This window comes from Mustela lutreola, chromosome 8 (assembly GCF_030435805.1).
Source record: "Mustela lutreola isolate mMusLut2 chromosome 8, mMusLut2.pri, whole genome shotgun sequence".
In the NCBI taxonomy this organism is placed as follows: Eukaryota; Metazoa; Chordata; class Mammalia; order Carnivora; family Mustelidae; genus Mustela; species Mustela lutreola.
In genome coordinates, this window is record NC_081297.1 from 106126795 (window position 1) to 106150172 (window position 23378).

Sequence of the window (23378 nt, forward strand, 5' to 3'; positions counted from 1 at the left end):
TATTTGAAGTCCTTTTCCCGGTATGCACCATGAATATCCCTCCCGATGTTCATGATATGATAGAAAGGGGAAATCAGAGGGAAAAGGGTTGAATAGGGCAAGTGGAGTATAAAGTAAGAAAATAAGAGAAGAGCTCAGCTTTTGGAGTTTCTTGGAAGGTACAAGGAAATGAAAGCAGCATACGGTACTGGTGAAGAGTATAGACAGCTGGCTTTCATATCCAGCCCTACCACTTAACGTCACTTGGGGCAGTTACTAAATCTTCTGCACTTAATATTTCTAATCTCCAAGTTGAGGATAACCATAGTACCTACCTCACAGGGTTATGGTGAGGATTGAATATACACAAAGTACTACTAAGTGCCGTGTAAGTATTGACTATATTTATTATTATTATTTACCACTGAGACTGTAAATTAATCCTAGATTCTATATCTTTGCCTTAGTCAGGAGTTGAATTAATCTACATGTATCTGTCTGTTCTGAAGTTAAAATCAATGTCTCTGGTTCCAGAGACACCTGTGTTCAGCAGGCCATTAAAACAACCCACTCCCTAATGCTGTTCTTTTGGCTTCTCTGAGCTCCTGGGCTCCAAATAATTCCTGTGTTTCTGCTTCTCCAAGCCTCCTACTTCTGTCTTCCTTAACCAAATTGGCCTTCTGTCTCTGTCATCATGGTAACTTCTAGACATCTTTTGCTTAGCTGGACTTGTAGTGTTGGCCTGTCTGAGTCAGTTCTCTCCTGGTGTCAGATGTACCTTGCCATGGCAGCATCAGATATTCGGAGACTAGAAACAGATGGATTATGATGAACACTATATATTGTGTCCTCACTCATCTTGGCAACAGGTGGCTGCTCAGCCAGCTGGGGTCTTTTTAAGGACACTCTCCCAGGCCTCCCTCTGACCATTTGCACTTCAGTCCAGATGGTGACATGGCTCCCCAGAGTCCTGAATGAACTTAACGGGAGATGGCAGGGTTATGCTGATTTTGCCTTGGGTCTAATACAAGCTTAGAGTTTTCTTTTTTTAATTTTACTTTCTAATTCAGGAAAAAGGAACAAGCCTTATGTGAAAGTCATGTTCGCAATGTGGTTTCAAATTCTGTCATAGGAAGTCTAAATTTACGTGATTAAATTAGAATTCATAAATGCCAAGGGCCAGAAAGCAAATTAATTTGTTTTTACTGTTGGAGAAGAATAAAGATGACTTTGGGTAATCTAAGGTATTAGTTTATTTGCTTTGTCTATCTGATTTCCCTTTATAAAGATTCCTGCTACATCAAACCATGGCAAACATATTTGGTATGATATATTGGGTACAGGTTCACCTTGGTAAGAGATGGAGGCAAGTTGCTTTCATTTAAGGTTAAAACAACTTTACACCATATTCTGGAACTAACCTACTTTCAAACAAATTATGGCTTAGAAGAACAGTACATATTTGCTTAAAGTTATCTCTGCTTATACAGTGTTTTCCGATGCATTTATGCAAGTGTTGATTAAATCCTTCATGTTGCTTGAATGCTTTATGATCACTGAATTGTTGGTTAAGGAAATCAAGGAAAAGTGTTCCAAGATCAAGGCATAGACATTTTTGAGATGTAAAATGAATAAAAATAGTAGACATTATTTAAGACTGGTTGAGAAATTTATAATAACTGCAAAGGACACATTTTATGGACTCTTTCCAGTTAATTTAAGTATCTAAAATTTTAATCTTAATATCTAAGCATGAACTTCAGAATATCTAGAACCAGAAAGGTTCTAAGTTCTTAAAGATAGGCTTAAATATATATACATTTTTCTGATAGAATAACATACCTATTTTATAGATGTTTGTTAAGCGATGACATTCAGACATTAATCTGTGAATCATTAATCTATGACATAAAAGCTTTGGTAACAACATTGAGATACTACCTTACACCAGTTAGAATGGCCAAAATTAGCAAGACAGGAAACAACGTGTGTTGGAGAGGATGTGGAGAAAGAGGAACCCTCTTACACTGTTGGTGGGAATGCAAGTTGGTGCAGCCACTTTGGAGAACAGTGTGGAGATTCCTCAAGAAATTAAAAATAGAGCTTCCCTATGACCCTGCAATTGCACTACTGGGTATTTACCCCAAAGATACAGATGCAGTGAAAAGAAGGGCCATCTGTACCCCAATGTTTATAGCAGCAATGGCCACGGTCACCAAACTGTGGAAAGAACCAAGATGCCCTTCAATGGACAAATGGATAAGGAAGATGTGGTCCATATTCACTATGGAGTATTATGCCTCCATCAGAAAGTATGAATACCTAACTTTTGTAGCAACATGGATGAGACTGGAAGAGATTATGCTGAGTGAAATAAGTCAAGCAGAGAGATTCAATTATCATATGGTTTCACTTATTTGTGGAGTATAACAACAACATGGAGAACATGGGGAGATGGAGAGGAGAAGGGAGTTGAGGGAAATTGGAAGGGGAAGTGAACCATGAGAGACTATGAACTCTGAAAAACAACCTGAGGGTTTTGAAGGGGCAGGGGGTGGGAGGTTGGGGGAGCCAGGAGGTGGGTATTATGGAGGGCACGGATTGCATGGAGCACTGGGTGTGGTACAAAAACAATGAATACTGTTACGCTGAAAAGAAATTAAAAAAAACAAATGCTTTGGTAACATTCTTCTCAATAACATGGCTCCTTATTGAAACATTACAGAATTCTGATGGGGCCTCCATTGTTTCCTTGTCCATCATCAGAGTTGCACCTGCCTGCTACTTTCCATGTCTAACCCTGAGATTAAATTTAGTAAATAGGAAAGAAAAGTTATGAAAGAGAGGAAAATCAATGAAGGGCAGAGAAATTAGAGCAGCAGCAGTAATACTGCCCACATAATCTTCTGTATTTTAGAGGGTCATATTTTTAAAAGGGGAAAATCATACAGATTTCATACAAATACAAAATGAACAGTGTTAAAGAGTCTGTTTAGCTCGTTAGTTAATGAGGAAACCAGTAAGATGTTACAACTGGTTAAAAGGGGAATTTATGTTCTCTGTAGAACAGATCTATTTGCATTTGAATGAATTGGAACCATTTGCATAATTATGGACGAGGAACTTTTTCATTACTATCAGTTTTCTAAATAGGCTAGTCAAAGGGGGAGATAACCCTAATGACTGAGCTAAGCAGAACCCCAATTTCTTTTTTTCTTCTTATTTTTAACCAATTAGAAGTCATTCACAGTTTTTTCTGACATTCATATACATGATACTTATGAACTAAACTGCGTTCTCCCAAATTCATATGTTGAATCTCTAACCCCTACTATGACTATATTTTGAGATAAGGCCTTTAGAGGGGCATTAAAGTTAAATGAGGTCATAAGCATGGGGCACTAATCCACTATGACTAGTACCCCTATAAGAGGAAGAGACACCATGTTGACTTGCATATGCAAAAAAGACCATGTGAAGACATAGCAAACTGGCCGTCAGCAAGCCAAGGAAAGAGGTCTTACGAGACACTAAACCTGCCAGCACCTTCATCTCGGACGTCTAGCTTCCAAAACTTTGTGAAAATACATTTTTGTTGTTTTAGCCTCCCAGTCTGTGGTATTTTGTTATGGCAACCTTAGAAAATGATACAATTCCCGAATCCTACTTTAACATGAATAGAGGAAAAACTTCAAAGAGAGTACTGTTTCATTCCCAAATTAATGAAATTATGAAAACTTAACAGCTGGCTGGCCAGATAATTAATACTTGTCCATTGATGCCATCTCCCTGCTAGCTCTCAATTCTATGACATTTGAACCCTCACTTCAAAGGAATTGTGAATGTCAGGTGAATATCATGAAGTGGAAAGCCTCTCTCCTTGATGCTTCCAGAGACAGTTTTGTCTGCCAGCCCAGCACCCTCCTCATACTCTCCTCCATTTCTCTCAAACTCATCTCCCAACTTCTCCTCCCTCTAGAAATACACCCTTTCCCCAGAAATGAGTAGGAGGACAGGCACCAAGGTCTATAGGTTATTTCATAATACTAAACTGGATTGGATTTTATGTTAATCTGTTTTCTGTTTAAAAAAAAAAAAAGGCAAACACAGTCTTGTTAGCTGCTATTCGCTACCCAGTGAACCTTGCAGGTCCACTCCTGAAACAGATCTGAGAACAGCCCTACCCCCAGGCAACTTCCAATCATATCTGTTCTGAAAACATTATTAGCACAATCTCAAGCTCTTACTGTTATTCATTTTTTAATTCAAAGAATAATTGACATACAATAACCTCTTAGTTTCAGGTGTACATTATAGTGACTCAATATTTTTATACACTACGATATGATCCCCACAATCGACCAGTTACCAAATCTGTCATACAAAGTTATTACAATATATATGTATGTATATATGTATGACTATATATAACTGAAATTTTGTATCTCTCAGTTCCTTTCACATGTTTTGCTCAACCCTCTCCCTCCACCATCTCTGGTGACCAATAGCTTGTTTCCTGTATCTATGAGTCTGTTTCTATTCTTTTTTGTTTGTTCATTTATTTTGTTTTGTTTTGTTTTTAGATTCCACACATAAATGAAATCACACAGTATTTACCTTTCTCTGTTTGATGTATTTCATGCAGCATAATGCCCTCTAGGCCCATTTTATTGTTATTCTTAAAGACTTCACATCTCTTTTGGTACCTGCCTCAAGGCATCAGCATCCTTAGGCCTTTGCCGCTAGGCTCCTTTTTTTCTCTTCAACTCCTTTCTTATAGTACAAGAAATCTGAAAGCTTCTAAGGGGATGTTTCTGAGCCTATAATGCTTTTTGCCTGGAAAGTTTCCACTATAGAAATTTCAGTAACACTTAAAAAATTATCATAATGGGAATGGCAGAGTAAGGAGATCAGTAGACCCTAAGCAATTTAAGTGGTGAAATTATTAAAAGAAATATTTAAAGTCTCTGGAAATTTTCCTGAGGGTATACAGAAAATGGAGAATCATTCAGGAAAATCTACTAAATCTTTTGGCAAGAACACCAGGGTCTATGGTATTTCAGCCACAACCTAGTCCATCATCTCCTCCATGTTATGAAAATCTACCTGTTATATTCTAATTTGGTCAAGTATAGGGAAGGAAATGGGCTCTCTCTTTCCCCCCAGCTCCCATCCTGGGGCTATAATCCTCCTGAAAGGGCAGGCTGCCAGTATTTCTCAAGCCTCCTTTCCCACTAGCTACAACTCCAGTCACTGACCTTAACCCATCCCCCCCCCCCCCCCTCATAGGGTAGAAACTCTGTCTCAGGTGTCACAGGCCTTGAATCCTGGGAGCATAATCTTCCCCTCCTCAGCTGTCTCCTCTGGTTGCTCACCCAAAGTGGCAAGCTGAGAAGACCAGAGGCAACCACTCCCAGCTCCACTGCAGTGGTACTGGAACTCTGCCTGGGGAGAGAGGGAGACCATTAGGATGAAGAGCTCTACAGTTCCTAGTTGAGGGGACTTTATATGTAACAGATGGAAAAATATATATCATGCGAACAGCAACCATGAGAGAGCTGAAATGATTATGCTAATATTAGACAGAGCAGACTTTAAACCAAAAATATGTTTCTAGAGATAAATAGGGATATTTTATGATGATAAAAGGGTCAATCCATCAGGGAGATATAACAATTATAAACTTATACTCATCAAACATTTGATAATATTAACTTCATGATCAAGAACAACACTTCTAAAAAATTCAGAGGTGTTGACAGTAAACATTAATTCTGACAATTGCTGAGCACTATTATGGGCCAGGAATTGTGGCCGGCTTTGGGGACCAAAGATACAGACCTTTAATCTTGAAGAATTTAGTGGACATAGGCATTAAAGAATTATTAATTTGCTAATATAGTGGGATGAGCATTCTTTTTTTTTTAATCTTATTTATTTATTTGACAGAGAGAGATCACAAGCAGGCAGAGAGGCAGGCAGAGAGAGAGAAGGAAGCAGGCTCCCCGCTGAGCAGAGAGCCCAATGCGGGGCTCGATCCCAGGACCCTGAGATCATGACCTGAGCCGAAGGCAGAGGTTTTAACCCACTGAGCCACCCAGGCGCCCCTGGGATGAGCATTCTTATAGAGTATTGGAAGAAAACATTTCAGTAAAAAGGACTGATTTAGCACAATAATAAAAACAAAATGAATTTACTCTATTAATAAAGTCTTACAAAATGCTTTTACATCATTATTTTACTTGATCCTAACAATTACTTGCTTTTAGACAGCTAAAGAAATTGAAGTTCACAAAAGACCAAAAAACAGAAATGTAAATATGTTTATAATTATCAAAGGAAAAAAGTTGCCTACAGAACCTGTCCATTATGTGATCCCATTAAAAAATAAATAAAATACACATACAGAGAAGAGGTTTTAGAAGCATATAAACCAGAATGCTAAAAGTAGTTATTTAGGGATAAATAGGATTGTGGATATTTTTTATTTTATTCCTTTTTCTTGTATATATTTTATGATTTTTTTTTAATGAACATGTATTGCTTTGGGCATATTTAATTGACAAAACAATAAAGTTGAACCTCTATCAGCGATCATTAACAAAAATTAACTCAAAATGGAGCACAGACCTAAATGTAAGAACTAAAACTATATAACTCTGAGAAGACTTAGGAATAAACCTTAGGACCTTAGGTTAGGCAAAGCCTTTTTTCTACAATGCCAAATGTGGATACAAAAGCAAAGAAAGAAAAGATAGATTGAACTTCATGAAAATTAAAACATTGTGGTGTAAATAATAACAATAAGAAAGTAAAAACACAATCCACACAGTGACAGAAAATAGTAAACCATATATCTGATAAAACACTCTAGAATATATAAAGATTTCTTACAACTCAATAATAAACAATAACCCCATTATATAATGGGCAAAGGGTTAAGACATTTCTCCCAGGAAGCTGTACAAATAGTCAATCAGCTCATGAAAGGTATTCAACTCATTAATCACTAAGAAAATGCAAATCAAAACCATGATGTCATACCACTACACACCCACTAGGATGATTATAATAAAAAAGCTAACAATAACAAGTGTTAGTGATGAGGTGGAGAAATTGATATTCTTATACATTGCTGGCGAATGTAAAACAGCACAGCTGCTTTAGAAAACAATTTGGCAGAGTCTTCAAAATGTTAAAAAGTTATAGAATCCAGTAGATGCACTCCTTGATATATACCCATTAGAAATGAAAGCACACATCCACACAAAAACTTGTACATGAATGTTCATAGCAGCATTATTCATAAAAGCTAAAAAAAAGTAAACAACTCAAATATTTGTCATCTGATGAATGCATAATAAAATGTGGTCTATCTATACAATGGGAAGTTATTTGGCAATAAAAAGGAAGGAAGTACTGATAATATGTACACTATGGATGGATCTTGTAAAGACGGCCAAGTGAAAAAAGCCAGTCACAAAAGATTATGTATTTATAGGAGTCCTTTTATATGAAATGTACAGAACAGGAAATCTATAGAGATAGCAGATAGACTTGTGGTTTCCTGGAGATAGGGACAGAAGGAGCAGGGAACATTGGGGATGACTGTTAATGGGTATAGGGTTACTTTTGGGGAGGCAAAGATGCTTTAAAATTAGATGATTGTACAATATTGTGAATTTAGTAAAAAAAACCATTGTATTGTATACTTAAAATGTGTACAATTATATGGTATGTGAATTATATCTCAATCAAGCTTTAAAAAGTACCGTATCTTTAGAGTGCATACAGGTAGTGAAGATACCTTCCCAGACATTTCTCTTAAACATGGCAGTAACCTTTATTGCTATTTCTTAGTCATTTTTAAGGCATTCTTTTCAATGAGTTTTTGAGGATAGGGATCTGAAATTCAAAGAGAGTGACTTGCACAAGACCATATTACCAGGGCTGGGACACAGATAGTAGATCTTCTGAATCTAAGTCTCCTGTTCTTTCTGTTTACCATGCTACCGGTTATATTACACCTGCAACTATCAAATTTCAATATGAGTTTTGTAGTTGCCTGAAAGATGTACCTGGATGGGCACCACAATTGTGGTGGGGCTTTGTAAAGCCCCAAATAGCATTGTTTGGAATTATTTGCATGTGACACTGCAACACGGAATTTGTTTAAGCTTCTGCAAGTCAGTTGAAAGGATTATATTTGAGTTGAATAAAATTATCGTTTTGTCATGATACTGGCCACGTTACAGAGATCACCTAGCTAGGAACTGAGGAGAAAAAAAATTATATAATAGTCTTTAGATCTCCTTTACTTTAAAAAAAATATTTTATTTATTTAATTATTTAGAGGGAGAGTGGGAGAGAGAGAGAGAGCGAGCGAGCAGGGGGATGTGCAGAGGGAAAGGGAGAGAGAATCTCAAGCAGGCTCCCTGCTGAGTGCAGAGTCAGATGCTGGACTGGATCTCAGGATGCTGAGGCCATGAACTGGATGGAAATCAAGAGTCAGATGCTCAACTGACTGAGCCACCCAGGCCCTCCAGATCTCCTTTACTTTTATATTTTTGATACTAAAATTCCAAAATCAATGACAAATTGAAAAGTGAATGAAAACAGTAACAGCTCTCTTAATCCTTGGTCACTCATACATAACTAGACATATTTTTCGGTAAGTTAAAACTTTGTACTTTTTACTCACTACAGATCAAGAATAAATAAACAGCTTTGATACTTTTAGTATGGTTTGTGGAAAAGTGTCTGAGACATGGGGAAGGGTTAATACACTTAATAATCTCACTAATACTTTCTTTGGAGAGGTCACGCAGGTCTCCTGCTTTCTGTGGCAGCTCTCTCTACAGAGCACTGCATTCTGAATACTGAAACACAACACTTTCTGGAATGTAAAATAAAACCATTAGTTCTCTTTGACCCTATTCCCGGATAATTTGACTAGAAATTAATAACTGTCAACTGGAGATATTTTGCTGGCACTAAGGCAAAATGATGTGTGATTCCTCCTTCAGGTTACTCACAGTGCATACCGAATTTACATTCAAAGATTAAGTTACTGACTGGAGTGGGGAAAAGGATTTTAATTTGCCAAACAACTATTGCTTTTTCTGAGGTCATGAATTTGGTTTTCTAGATGTTTCAGATGTTTTAAAGTGCTGCCTCACTCAATTGCTGAGTAACAAGCAAAGCTAATGATACGGTTTCTGTGACTTTATAATAACATGTTCAGTGTTTTACATTTGAACTGGGTTTTTAGAAAACATTTTAAACAAAATGATGCCATGACTACAATATAAAAAAATAACAAGAAACAAAAAAAAATGATGGAAAATAACATTTACTTATTTTTCTTGAATGAGCCGTCATTTTGTTGAAATTTTTTAAAAAAATAGACCTTACGAGACAAATTTTAAATTGTGATTGAAATTGTGCTTCACTATACTTTTCTTCCCCTCACATAATTTCTTTTCATCCTATCCCTGGTCAAAGGACCAAACTCTCTTTTTCTTTCTTCATGCACATTCTCCTGTGTTGCTAATTCATGGCAGGGATTGTCCTGAATCTCTAAAAGCTTTGTAGGCATTGTGGCAGGAAGAGGGATATATTTTCACTCCTTAATCCCACCAAATTCTCATTCCTTGAGAGCCTTCTTTGTGTTAGGAGCCTCTCCTATGTGACCTCACTTATCTCTCAACACTTTGAGGTGCTGTTTTCATCTTTATATGTGAAAAATGAGGCTCACAGAGGTCTGATAACTGCCAACGTCATGAGCTACTGATGGGAAGCATCGGAACCAGCTTTGGTCCCTAAATTCATTGTGTACCTTTCTGCCGCCCTAGTCAACAACTCTTCACCTGTCTTCAGCTGTCCTCCTCAAGCTGTCGTGGTGATCATAGTGTCTGGGATCCCACAGCTAAATTCTCTGGGCCCATGAAGATTTAGATTAATGTCAGCTCATGAGGCAGCTTTGTTTTGTGTCTTCACCAGGAGTTTAGAAAGGACAGGTGGCCCAGCAGTGCCCTGGAATCCATTTGGATGGCGGCGGCAACACCCGAGTTCCCTGGGGGCCTCAGGGATGGTTGGATACTGACAATCTGGAAGCTAAGCAGCTACGTTTGAACACAGAGGAGGATCATGGTTGTGCTTATGGTTGACGTGTGACTCTCCCCCTCGAATTGCACTGTAGCCAGAAGGAGAAATTCGGAGGGGTTACAGATTCAGGTAGGAAAAATAGTTTGGGCATTGCTGCAAAAGACAGCTGAGTTTGCATCTCACCTCTGCTGTTATTTCCAAATAAAATGAGGCGAGTTCCTCCATGGGGTCTCCTGCCTCATTTGTAAAAGGCAGATAGCAAAGCTGAACTCTCTATATTGTTGTGGGATGAATTTAGGTTATGAAAGGGAGTAGGTAGTCGGCACTCAACAAATGTCGAGTTGGCTTCATACTTCCCAGAAATCCAATGAATCCTGTTCCAGTGGGAACAGTAAAATTACAGAACAAAGACTGCTTGATTCTGTGAGACTTCGGGGCTGGCGGCTTAGGACTCAGGAGTAGCTGCGAACGCATTCCGACTCTGAGGTGTTTTATCATGTATCAAGCATTCTTTCATTATTTCACTTGACTCTTATAAGAACTTCATGGTAGGGGCATGACTAGCCATTTATGCATCTACTATTTAAACTCCATTTAATACAGATGAGGGGACTGATGCTCAGAGAGGTCCCACAACTTAGGAAAAATCAGAGAATTGTCAGGGAGAGACAGGAGGATAAAAGCCAGGTCTTTCTTCATCTGAGACTTCATTAGGGGTCTGTCCTGAGAGGTGAGGACATGGTCGTGCTGCAAGGTTTATGACATTCAGATCCACTTGAACCCACAGTGCCTACTTATCTCATTCCCCTCTGAAATGTGTCTTAAATAGAAAAACATGCCTTCTAATGGGCAACAAGAAATACATTTTAGTGATATTTTTTTAAGCTTGACCATTTATGCTGATTGATTTGTTGTGTCACCAAAACAAGTATCATTTCTATATTTTCAATTATGATTTGCATTTCCTCTAAGGTTTTATACCAGTCTAGTCATCTAATGAATTAAATTTGCATTTATTTCACTTCAGAAAGGTGAGAGAATTTCCTATTATAAATAATTTAACTGAAAAAATTTACATAAATTGAATTCTTGGCATTTCATTTTAATGGTATTGGCCATGGAAAGTAAACAGCAACCTAACTTGATTTTTTTGTTTGTTTGTTTCATTTTTTTTTCTTTTCGTCATTGAAAAGATTTTAAGGTAATATCAGTTTTTCTTTCTTTCTTTTTTTTTTTTTTTTTTAAAGTAAGAGTATATTAAGGGAATTGTTCAGGTGAGCAATCACAGTTTTCTGATTTCATTACACATACCATAAATGATTTCTTTTAGAATGTCTATTGGTGTGCACTGCTACCCTAAGTGAAGAAAATAAGAAGAGGATAATTTTTACTGATAAGAAACAATTAAAAAAAAGTTCAAATGAAGGTGTAGAGAAGGTAATCATATATGCAGTATTTCTACTATTTCCCTGCTCAGGAAATCAGGCCTGGTAATGAACTTTGATTGTTCCCATTCAATTTTAGCTAGTAGCCATAATGAATCAAATTACTCTATAATCTCATTAATACTAAATAGCTCTCTTTCTAGCCTTTGGTTTCCTAAATAACTATCCATCCACATCTTGGTTAAGGACTTTCCCTAGTGCCTTTAGTAATTAATGGATGGCAGCATTCTTCAACAGCTACTTGAAAAGCCAAAGATCATTTACTGCATTTGGAAAAATCCAATGGATGTCTGACAGGACACGAGAGTTACTTGCATCTGTCAATCTCTTATTTGGTCATCAATGTACATGCAACATGTCAGTTAGATGATCTCTGTAGGAGGAAGTAAGCCTTGTTAATCACTATGAAAACCAGAAATTGCTGTTCCATCATTCCAACTTAATGGCTGATTTTTATGCTAGAAGCACAGTGCATATACATTTAAAGTAGCAAGATCTCTGCAGATTCAACAGAATGCTAAGTGAAAGAGAGATGCTTTCATTGCACAATATAATGAATCAGAAACATGAGAAACATAAAAATTTTAAAAACATAAGCCTAAATGTCAGATTGCAGAACAACAGCAACTCAACTTTTTTTTATACTATGTTTGATGGGGAAAGGTTAGAACAAAATATTGGGTCTTGCAGAGACCCAGGATCAGATATACTCATTCCTCATTTGTTTCTGCATATTATTAAAATAAAATTTAAAATCCGGTTTAAATTTTAATTTCCTTTGTCTACAACAAAGAATGTGTATATGATTATGAGTTATGATGTAGCTCAGTTCATGATTTAGCAATGGTAAAAAAAAAGTAGCCTACCTACATCACTAACCCTGATTTTTAATTTCCTTCATAGATAAGTGATGAAATGATATTACATATCTATTGAAATAAAGATTCCAAGGTAAGCTATAGGCAATATAGGTGCAGGAAAAAAAATGTGAAGTTACTTTCTTCATGATCCTGATTTTATGTCAGTAAGATTTTATATAAAAGCAAATAATGGAAAATTTTACACAGTGGTTTCTGAATTGGGTATAAGAAATTTGGTCAAACAAGTTTGATTAAAATTTGGCTTTTATAGCTATGTATACTTATCAGCTCTGAGCCAAAGGAAATGCAAAGTTGGGAGTGCTATCACTTGATACTCTTCTTCCAACATAAAATACTAAACACAATGGCCTGTCTCAGATTACAGATTCCTCCTTTTTCTTACATTCTCATAATGCCTTGTTTGCCAGTCTCCAATAGAATAACTCCCTGTATTAGCTTCCTAGGGCTGCTATAACATTACCACTAACTGGGTGGTTCAAGATAACCAAGATTTATTCTCTCACAGTTCTGGAAGCCAGAAGTCTGCCAGAGATTTCTGCTCCTTCAGGGAGAATCCATTCTATGTTTCTCTCCTAACTTCAGGTAGCTACTGGCAATCCTTGGTGTTTCTTGGTCTACGACTGCAGAACTCTGATCTACAGCTGCTGGGTTCTCAAATCCCCCTCTGCATTTTTCTTATATGGATTCTCATCATTGGATTTAGGGTCTAGGATGACCTCATCCTGAGATCTGTAATGTAATTATATCTGCAAAGTCTGTTTTCCCAAATAAGGTCACAGTCACTTGTACTAGGGGCTATGACTTGGACATTTTTTTTGAGAACCCCTGTTCAACCTACACTCTCCCTAGTGCCCTAGTTCCATGGTAAGTCTGACCTAAGTTTCCTAGATGGCAAAAAATTAAGGGAATCAATGGTAATGAAGTTAATTCTTCATAAAGTTAAATGAATTAAATATAGATAAGATCTTTTGTCCCAAGATTACTCCTTCCTAGTTTCTCCTTATTCAAATGTGATGATAATAATAGATAATAATAATAAATGGAGGTTCTTTGAGGGAAGGGAGCAAGCACATTTTGGTAAAAACCATGCTAATGTAATAAAGCTCCTAATCTGATTTTTCTATTAGGACTCTTTACTTGCCAGTAGCCCAAACTCCAACTATGTCTGAAAATATGGCTGTTGGGTGCTCTGGACTCATTCATTCAACATACATTTTTTGAGTATTTGTTTTGTACCTATTCATGTCCAGCTATAAAAAAGACATTAAATGTCCATATTCTCTTGAAGCTCACATTGCAATAACTTACATTTTTTAACCTGGCCACCAAAGGGTAAGAATCATTCCAATCAGCTACAGTGAAAGTCATTTTCAGAGAAGGATCCCAACGGGCTCAGCTTGGGTTGTGCTTTGCCCATTGTTGAACCAACCACTGTGGCTGTGAGCAAGCTACTCTGATCAACCCAGCTTGGGTCACATGCTCAGCACTGAGGTCCACATGATAGGCTTATTGCTAGCAGTTAGGAATAAAACCTGTATAAGCACAATCAAAAGATATTTATGACCTTCTGATACTTGGACACTGAGCATTGCTAGAGGAAATCACAAAACTGTTTTTGGGAACTACAAATTCAGGGCATTCAGTCTCAGGTCTTTACTGATGATCTCTGGCCCTTTTATTCATCTTGGTGTTGATTTTGTGCATTTATTCACTGGCAACCTGTTAAGATGTTATGTTTGATGCTGAGGGAATAAAGATAAAAGGGTACAAAGGCCCCTCTCATAAATAACTTTAAACATTTAATTAAAACATAACATGGTTAACTACCCTCAAAGGGGTATGGGAAAGTGCCATTTGCAGTGATGAAGAAATAACTAACCAACCCTAGAATAGGTTGAGATTCGCTAAGGAAAGGAGAAGTATGAGTGGGCCTTCCAGGCTTAGATAATAAATGGCATGTAAAAAGGCATGGGTGTTTCAAAGGGCACCACATGTCTGAAGATGAATTTAGGGTGGCTAGGAAAAGGGTGTGTGGTGGGGAGAGTGCAAAATGTGGCCAGAGGCTTGCGAGTAGAAGTTTTGCATGACTTTGGGCGGCATCTTTTTGCAAGCCACTTAAAGGTCTCTGCAGCCTCCAGATTCTCCTCTTTTCAGTCCTGAGAGTTGTCATCAAGTTATTCGTCTTGAAGGTTGCTTTGGTCATGTCATCTTCCTGCTAAAAAGCTGACTAGATGTCTATGTGAAGTGGTGGATACTTGAGTTTTTGGTGGGAGAGAAGGCCACAGAAGAGGATTTGTTACTGTTTGACCAAAAAATCCCCACCAAATTCTGCCTCAGGCTCCAATTGGAAAGCTTCTTTCCTTCAAGAAGCTGCTGATAACTTATGACAAGTTCTGTCCATACAGTGGAGGGCAACTCATCTTTGATGAGTCTTAGATGACAGGGGTTTCTGGACTGTCCCAAACCCTCACCTAGTTAGTGTAGTTACCTGAGAAACAAATTGGAAGAAACAGTGTGACATCTCATAAAATTGAAATCTTTTTTTTTTTTAATATTTATTTATTTATTTATTTTAGAGGGAGAGAGAGAGAGAAAAAGAACATGATCACAGAGAGGAGGGGCAGAGGGAGAGGGAGAGAGGATCTCAGACAGACTCCCCACTAAGTATGGAGCCTGATGCAGGCCTCAAGCTCACCGCCCTGAGATCACAGCCTTAGTTGAAGTCAAGAGTCAGATGCTTCACTGACTGAGCCACTCAGGTACCCTTGAAATAGTCTTATAATCTTTGGTGGCATAACAATTTCCAATATAATTAGTCCAGGTGGGAGGATCTGAGTTTAGCTGTAAAATCAGAAAAGAGGCCAGATTATACAATGTAGTCTCCTGAATTTGGTGATGATGTCATGGAAACTCAGCATTCAGAGGACATCTGGAGGGTTATTTTTCCTGGTTTTGCAACCCAAGTTTAACAACTCTGAATTTTGTGGAAACTGGGATACTCTGGCTGGTGAAACTTATTCACAGTTGACTTAAATGCTCAAAGCAAATAAAGCTGGCAGAGAGGAGCATCTTTCCCCAATACTGTTCAAGGACAACTTTAAATGTTGGGCTCTGATCCTTGTCTGTATTAATCCAGGTCATAGACTGTTTAGTTGGACTAGATAAAAAGTTGTTCAACTTCTTTTTTTCTCAAAGGATGAAAAATTTTTAGCCTTGGATTATAGGTGTATTAGTTTAATAACTCTGTCTTTTTAATTACTATATTCAGCCATATGAACTCAGTGCAATATAGATGTAAAATATCTTACATTTTCTCCAATAGTTGTATTCAAACATACTCAGTTGAATGGGCTTTTTCAACCCTTACCTGCAATTAGACAAGTTCTATGGTTTTCTATTCCTTTGTTGGTTTACAAAGCTCAGTTTAAAGGTTCTATCTCACATCTTGCTCAAACCACTACCAGTCTTCCAACTCACTCATGACCAGGGAGGGAGGCTTGCTAGGGAATGGAAGGAGCCTATCCTTTGCTTTCCCCTCTGTTTTGGGGCTACTGTGTATCCTTTAGGGTGTTGAGATCTGGCAAGCAAAATGAGAGATGATATTAAGTAGCACCACTCAATAATATTACTATGGTCCTTTTATAGTTGATGACTTCTGTATAACAGGAACCCAAACTCGGCTTCTATAAGATGTATATGTTTGTTCTTCAGAGTCCCCACTGCATCATCCTTGACATGGGAGATGGGCTCCTGCAAGACTTCTTCCAAGTCCCATCAACCTTGGATCCCAGTGGTACTCCCTACAGCCTCCCATTGCCTGGGATCTCATACTTGTCAGACATCCCATTAGTTATCTTCCATGGTGTTTCCTCACACCCCAAACTCAAGATTTCTTAAATCCTTGCCACTTCAAATGGAAATGTACAGGCTAACACACTAACTGTTGTCCCCAGTTTCACACTATTTTACTTTATTTTTACTCCAATTCCTTCCCCCTGTCCACCTAGGCAACTTCATATGTTACATCAGTGTATATCCAATTAAGAATTGAGATGGTAGTCTATTTTTTTTTGGCAAGGACTTCTCATCCTTACAAGTGACTTTCATCTCTATTATACTCAAAGCCCCCTTTGGTAATAAATACTTTGTATATCCTCTTTTTTAAAATCATGAAATAAAATTCAGAGAAAATAAAATATCATAAAAAATATTTTAACTTTTAAAAGAACATAATTTAAGAAGAATAATAATTTAACACTATAAAATAAAGAAAAAAAGAGTGTAATTTATAATAAAATAATAGATAATATGAGTGCTAAGTCATGATTACACTGGAAAACATAATGAAATAGTCAGATGCTTGCAGTTACTTATGATGAATACTTGCGTTTAAGATAAAGGAGCCAGAAGTCATTCTGCACATAGGAAAGAAAATTAAAGGGCAGAGAGCAGGAGGACCCTAATTAAAACTAGTGGAATGATAAGTAATAATAACCTGGCTATATGTAAATGATAAGGAAAAAAGGAAAGAACCTTAACCAAGGTAGGAATAACAATGCCTTAGCAAATTACAGACTCTGAAAATGGAGAAAATTAGGAATCAGCAAATGATCAAATAACACAGAAAACATTCTTCCGGACTTGAAATGCCACCCCCTGTGCAAACATATATTCAGTAGTATAATATCTAGCTCGTCATGTGAAAGATAAGAAGGTGTGAAACAAATCTTCATTGGGTGGGATTCTTTCTGGCACCCCTGCCTCTTCCCCATCAAATGCCTTTAGTGCCCCCACAAACACAGCAGTTACAAAACCAAAAAAACCAAAATTTCCAATGCTCTCTAGAGGATGATTCCTCCCTTGTAGGAAAAGGTTTAAAAACATTTCTTTTAAAACATTAAGCCAGACCATTTCTTTGGTGCATCCCAGTATGAACAGATTTCTTTCTCTCTCTCTCTCTCTCTTTTTTTTTTTGCCACATTAAGCTTTCACATGATGTCGCTGGTCTACTCTGAAACTCAACACTGTATTTTCTACAAATGTAGTGTTGGGGATATCACACAGGGTCTTCTGTGCAGACTAACGGGATATATTTATTTCTGATCCAATACTGGGGTACTCCAGCTTTTCCTGAATACTGTTCACCTTGAGTCACAGATCTCACCATGTTTGTTTGTGTTGCAAAAATGAAAGCTTAGATATCTGACCTGTGTCCGGCAAGTTGACAGAATGGCATAGAATGCCTTGTTTATACTAGCTTCATTCTTTTCTTTTTAATTTTTTTTTATTTATACTAGCTTCATTCTTGATTTCTATTTTATTTTCTGCCCTCTTCCCCATTTTTCTTTTGTCATTTCATGTGTTTATCTTTTTAAAAATATTTTTTTCCCTGTTGGGACAAAATAACTCAAAACGTCCAGTTTTAAGAGCGCAGACTAAAAACATGTCCTAACCTCTTCTTCCTTGCACCAAATCCTTGCATCAATATATTAAATCATATACTGTTCTTAACTGTGGTTGCAAATAAGAAGGGTTCCTGTGGTGGACCAGGACTTATGCGGGGAGAAAGACATTAAAAAGCCTGTAGGTCGTATCTGCCCAAGAAAGCACCATAGGATCTAGAGCCCAGGATAACGGGCATAGTACCATAGGAAGGACAGCTGCCCAATATCTTTCAAAATCTCAATATCATCTCTTATTCCATACCAATGTGCTCTACATCACTAATTGGACTTGGTGAATGCAAAATATTATTTTTGCTTGGAACTTGGTATTGAAGCATCAGGGTCACATGGTTCCCCAATGGAGGGTTGTGCAGAGATTACTGGTTAGATGTGGTAATAAGATCTGTGTTCTAAGGGAACAGTGGCATTCTCTGTAGGTTTTCATCACATTGATGGTTCCCTGGAATTGCCATTATGAGCTGCTCAGACAAAGATAGCAATCAATAAGCTACACTTCAGTAACAGGAAAATTAACTGCTAGCATACAGCTTCATACTAATGAGTATTTTGCAGCATACATATCCTATAAGCCACCTTAAAAAATTAAAATGGGTTATAAAGAATCTCAATGGTGTGATTATTAGTCATATCTCTCCACTAATGCAACTACATATCATGGTTACATTTTAATCATTCTCCTCCCTCTTCTTTTTAAAATCCTTATTAGCAAACTCAGCATTTCATCATTTAATTTTAATGTTTTTTTCTAACTATTTTATTTATTAACACTGAGTCTAAGTAATTTTAGGTTTACTTTGGAATGAATAATTTGCACTGAGCTTAAGTCAACTCTCCTATTTCTTGAAGCATTGGTAAGTCCGATTCTGCAAGAAGTTCTGCAGAGAAATACACCTCTTCCCAGCGAATAATAATATAATAGTATGCTGTCTGTCATATACTAAAATGATGCAATTGACCAACTGTCAGGAAATGTTCTCTGAAATCTTTTGTAGCGATCTTGCTGAATTACTCTGCTGGCTGCAGTTATGGATGCAGTCTTGTTGCCGAAAGAGTTTTCTCTCTATGAAGTTAATTGGCTAAGGTAGGAATGAATGTGTGACTTTAGCCTCATAAGCATCATACCCTCTAACCAAGTGAATTGCTTAAATAATACTTATTACTATTATTTATAATAACCTATTGTTTATTAAAAGCCTGATGCCAGCTGCTTTCTGCATAGTGTTAATTTGTCTCCAACTGTCTTGGGAGTTAGAGAAGAGCCAGTGGAGAGAGAGAAGAAAGCTGGGAAGCAGAAATGGGTGATGGGATGAAGGACACATTAACTTCAAATTCAGGCATTGAAATTCATTCCAAAGATTTTCGTCCTGGTCTGAAGGAAGTGTTGTGTTGGTTTCCTTGTATGAAGTGTGCATGATTAAGCACTTAGTGTGGTGATATTTGAAAACACAACTCTATTGTTTCTTCTATTTATAGGAAGCATTCCATTTCTCCTGGGTGGGTGGAAGATAAGTCATTGTCTCCCTAGAGAGATCAGGAACATGAATAGTTTCTTTTTGTGGTTGGCTGTCTGATCGTCCAGTACTTCGTGATGTGCCACAAAGAAAGGACCAGAGAAAGAAAGGCTGTGTCGTTGTCGTCATTGTTGTTATTGTTGTTTGTTCTGTAATATATTCTGTATTGTGTTCTGTATCTGCTGGTTTGTATTGTTTTGTTTGGGGCAGAGAAATGAAAGCTTAACCTTTCAGAAGGCAGGAGAATTCCTCAGAGCAGAAGGGGTCAAAGGCTGACTGCCCTTTTGGGGTGGCAGACACGAGGTCTCACCAGAAAGCAGAGCCTAGAAGGGGCCATAGCTCATAAACAACATCTGGATGGGTGTCAGGGAGGTCTGTGCCTTAAGGGTTGTCATACGGGAACCACAGCATAAGTGCGCGGTGATGACATGGATGCGACCTGCAGAGTGGTCCACCTTTGCACGTGGGTGGGTGTGATCAGCTTCTCAAACATGACCAAAACCTCTCCTTTATTTCCATGGGATTCTATAGACTCAGGGGAGCTTGGGATTCTGCAATCCTCCTAAGGGAGGAAAGGGAGCCATTTAAAATGACCTACATTTCTGGCCATTGCAATTGGGGTCCAAAGGTAGACTTGATTTGACATAATAAGCAAAGGTGACATTTCCTTGCACTTTGGGAATGAGACCTTTTGGTTATATTAGCATGCACACTTTGCCCTGTTCACGGCAAAGGGTTTCTAAAGGGATTAGGGTTATTCCTTGCTGTTCAGATCTTGATTTTCTTTAAACTCCTGTACATACAAAATTGTAGAAAACAGTTCTTTATTTTGTGGAAACCCTTTAAAATAGGTCCGACCGATTTTTAACTGCAGTGTATTTGAACTGACAGTTATGTTAATAAGCATTGTATTAATAAAATAGAAACTACTTCTAATTAGTAGAAATTCAAGTTACGATCTTTAACTTATCATGTAAAATAAATAGACTGTAAACCTCATTGCTGATTTGTGAATTTCCAGGGACCAACTAGTAATTGTTTGACTTACTGTTGTAAAGAATGTACCCAAGTGACAAATAGAATTATCATTTAAATATGCTGAGGCTGGCATAATTGAGTATGTTGTGGAATATGTATAAGCTATTTAAAAGTACTCTAAAATAGATGACAAACATAACCTCTGATTGAATTGGCACATGATTCAGAAACTACAGATTTTTCTTATGATTTTATCAGGGAATAATTAGCTAAAAGGATGAGCTTGGTGCCTAAGATTAATGGTAACATCAATAAGCTATTTGAACTCAATAGGCTAAAAATGAACACATGGAACACAGCAATTAAGCACAGTTGGTTTAAATAAAGCACCCTTACTTGCCAGGAAAATTACCCACTGTGTTTATGTTTCCATTGGGAAATATTTCTTGGGATCAGGGCAACCAAAGCATTTCAAAAACAATAGGAACAATAAGCAAGTTAAAAATACTTCTGAAGGAAAGAAAGAGATAAAAGGAAGCCTTCTCGCTATTACTATCTTAAATTCTTAGTAGAATAACAGAGTGGATATTAAGAAAAAAAATATTATATATGTGTGAAGAGAGTAGTAGAAGCCTGGGAGATAAACAGCATAGGCTTATACAGAACCCATTATAGCGGACATATTCAATTTCATCCCTTTGATCAAATTACCAAGTGGATGAAGGGAGTTCAGTAGATATAATATATCTGGACTTCACTAAATCATTTGCTTTATGCCTTTTGAAAGCCTGCTTAAAATTTTAATTAAAATTAGCTTAACTAGTTACAATGATACATTGTCTAAAATAAACTCATAAATAAAAAAAAAGAGAGATCAGATTTAACAGCCATCTGAGTTGAGAAAGAGGGAAATGGAAAAGCTCCAGAATGGGCACTAGAGGAACAATTGGTCCCCAAAGACAGTGAGAACCATTAAAAGAGCAGAGAGGTGAGAGGCTAAAATGGTATTACAGAACGGAATGGACATCTCAGATAGTATAAGTCAGTGTTTATTTTGTGGGATCTGGAAAAAAATGGGTATTTCTACACATAAGAAATGATATTCTTTCAGTTTGTAGCTGTGCTAGCAAGAAGATCCTCTGGCCTGCTACCACCTTAGGTCCTAAAGGGTCTGAAAACTGCAATAATAAAATCCTATTTCCTCTAGAAGGTTTAATAAATATTGCCTTAGAGCCCATCTAGGTTTTAGTCATTAATAATGGTCTTTGTGTTCTCATTATCATTAACCCTACCATTAGCACAGTGCTTCCATACATTCATATCATCCTTATTACCCTATTATGATAAAGAAAGCAGCTGTTATAACAGTTGCTTCAATTTTTTCTTCTTCTATGAATGCGTTGGCACCCAGACATGATCCTGCATAACAGATAATCTCTGTTTTGCAAAACATGTTTTGCAATTTATCAATCACATCATATCCAATTCAGAATATGGAAATTCACACTGTTACATAAAAACTGTGTATAGAAGTAAATTGTTTAACAACACACCCCAAATGCGTGTCATTCAGGGTAACTGGCTATAATTTTCAGTAACTGCCACTAGATGGTGAAATCCTATGACACTATAGTATACCAACATTCAAACAAATTTCGGAGCTCCCCACTCAGAGCCCTAAGCTTTTCCCTAGAGTGTCTGTTGCAAAAGCTCTCAGAGCACCCTAGCGGAAAGACCCACTGACCTTGTCCGGGCAGGGAGATACATTTTCCTTCTACTCTTTTTGCTATAAAATCCGCCCCCCCCAACAATCCCCAACATATGCTTATAAAAGTTTGCTGTGCTTTATAAACTGTCAAAGCTTATAAACCAGAAAATATGGTAATGTGTTAAACAGATATGTAGTCTTTCCCCTCCAGTAGCACAAAATTCTTTTTAAGGCAAACATACTGTTACTATGAATCATGATTCTGTTTTCATCTCTCTATAGAAATGTAATTGAAAAATAACACACTGGGGTTATTTTAGGACTAAGAATTAACATAAATTGTGAAAGGAAAATGAGTAACAGAAATGATATTGTCACTTTTGGAATTTGGACATTTATCAACACTTAGAAGTCAGAACTCTGTTGTTCCCAAAGAATTAATTCACATACAAGGCAGCATTTTAGCAGATTAAAAGTTTTAACTGTTTTTTGAAAAAAAAATTAAAAGCCTATAAAAATATATGTATATGTCTATTTGACAAACAAGGACAAACATAACAATTAGGAATAAAAACCTGATATGAGGAAGTAGTGATGCAACATGGGGGCTTAAGTGAGTAGGAGAAGAATAAAGGAAACAAGATGGGATTGGGAGGGAGACAAACCATAAGTGACTCTTAATCTCACAAAACAAACTGAGGGTTGCTGGGGGGAGGGGGTTTGGGAGAAGGGGGTGGGATTATGGACATTGGGGAGGGTATGTGCTTTGGTGAGTGCTGTGAAGTGTGTAAGCCTGGTGATTCACAGACCTGTACCCCTGGGGATAAAAATATATGTTTACAAAAAATAAAAAATTTAAAAAAAAACATGAAAACACAAGGCAAAATAAAACAAAATGTTTCCTGTTTCACTATGTTATTGAGATGCCCACAATCTATGAGATAAGGTTTTTAATGGCTTTAATATTTATCTACTCCCCCCCCACTCAAATCAGACAGTTATAACTAATGTACATAGTCAACTTCCAAGGTCATAGAGATGGAATATATTATTCAGTATTTACAAAATTTACTTGCTCAACGAAAGCCTCTCTGGGACTCTTGGTTGGCTCCATGGGTTTAGTGTCCAACTCTTGGTTTCGGCTCAGGTCATAATCTCAGGGTCCTGAGACCGAGCCCAGAGTTGTGCTCTGCACTGGGCCTGGAACTTGCTCAAGAGTCTCTCTCCCTCTCTCTCTGACTCCACCCCCCGCGACCCGCCTCTCTCTCTATCTCTCTCTTACTTCCTCCCCACGCCCCCCCCCC

At 37.4% G+C, this 23378-nt stretch overlaps 1 long non-coding RNA gene across 5 annotated transcripts in view; it reads right to left on the reverse strand.

Moving 5' to 3' along the window:
• The window catches only part of LOC131839177 (uncharacterized), a 93387-nt gene that overhangs the window by 22579 nt on the left and 47430 nt on the right, over positions 1-23378 (reverse strand). The gene's annotated exons all lie outside the window — the stretch shown is intronic.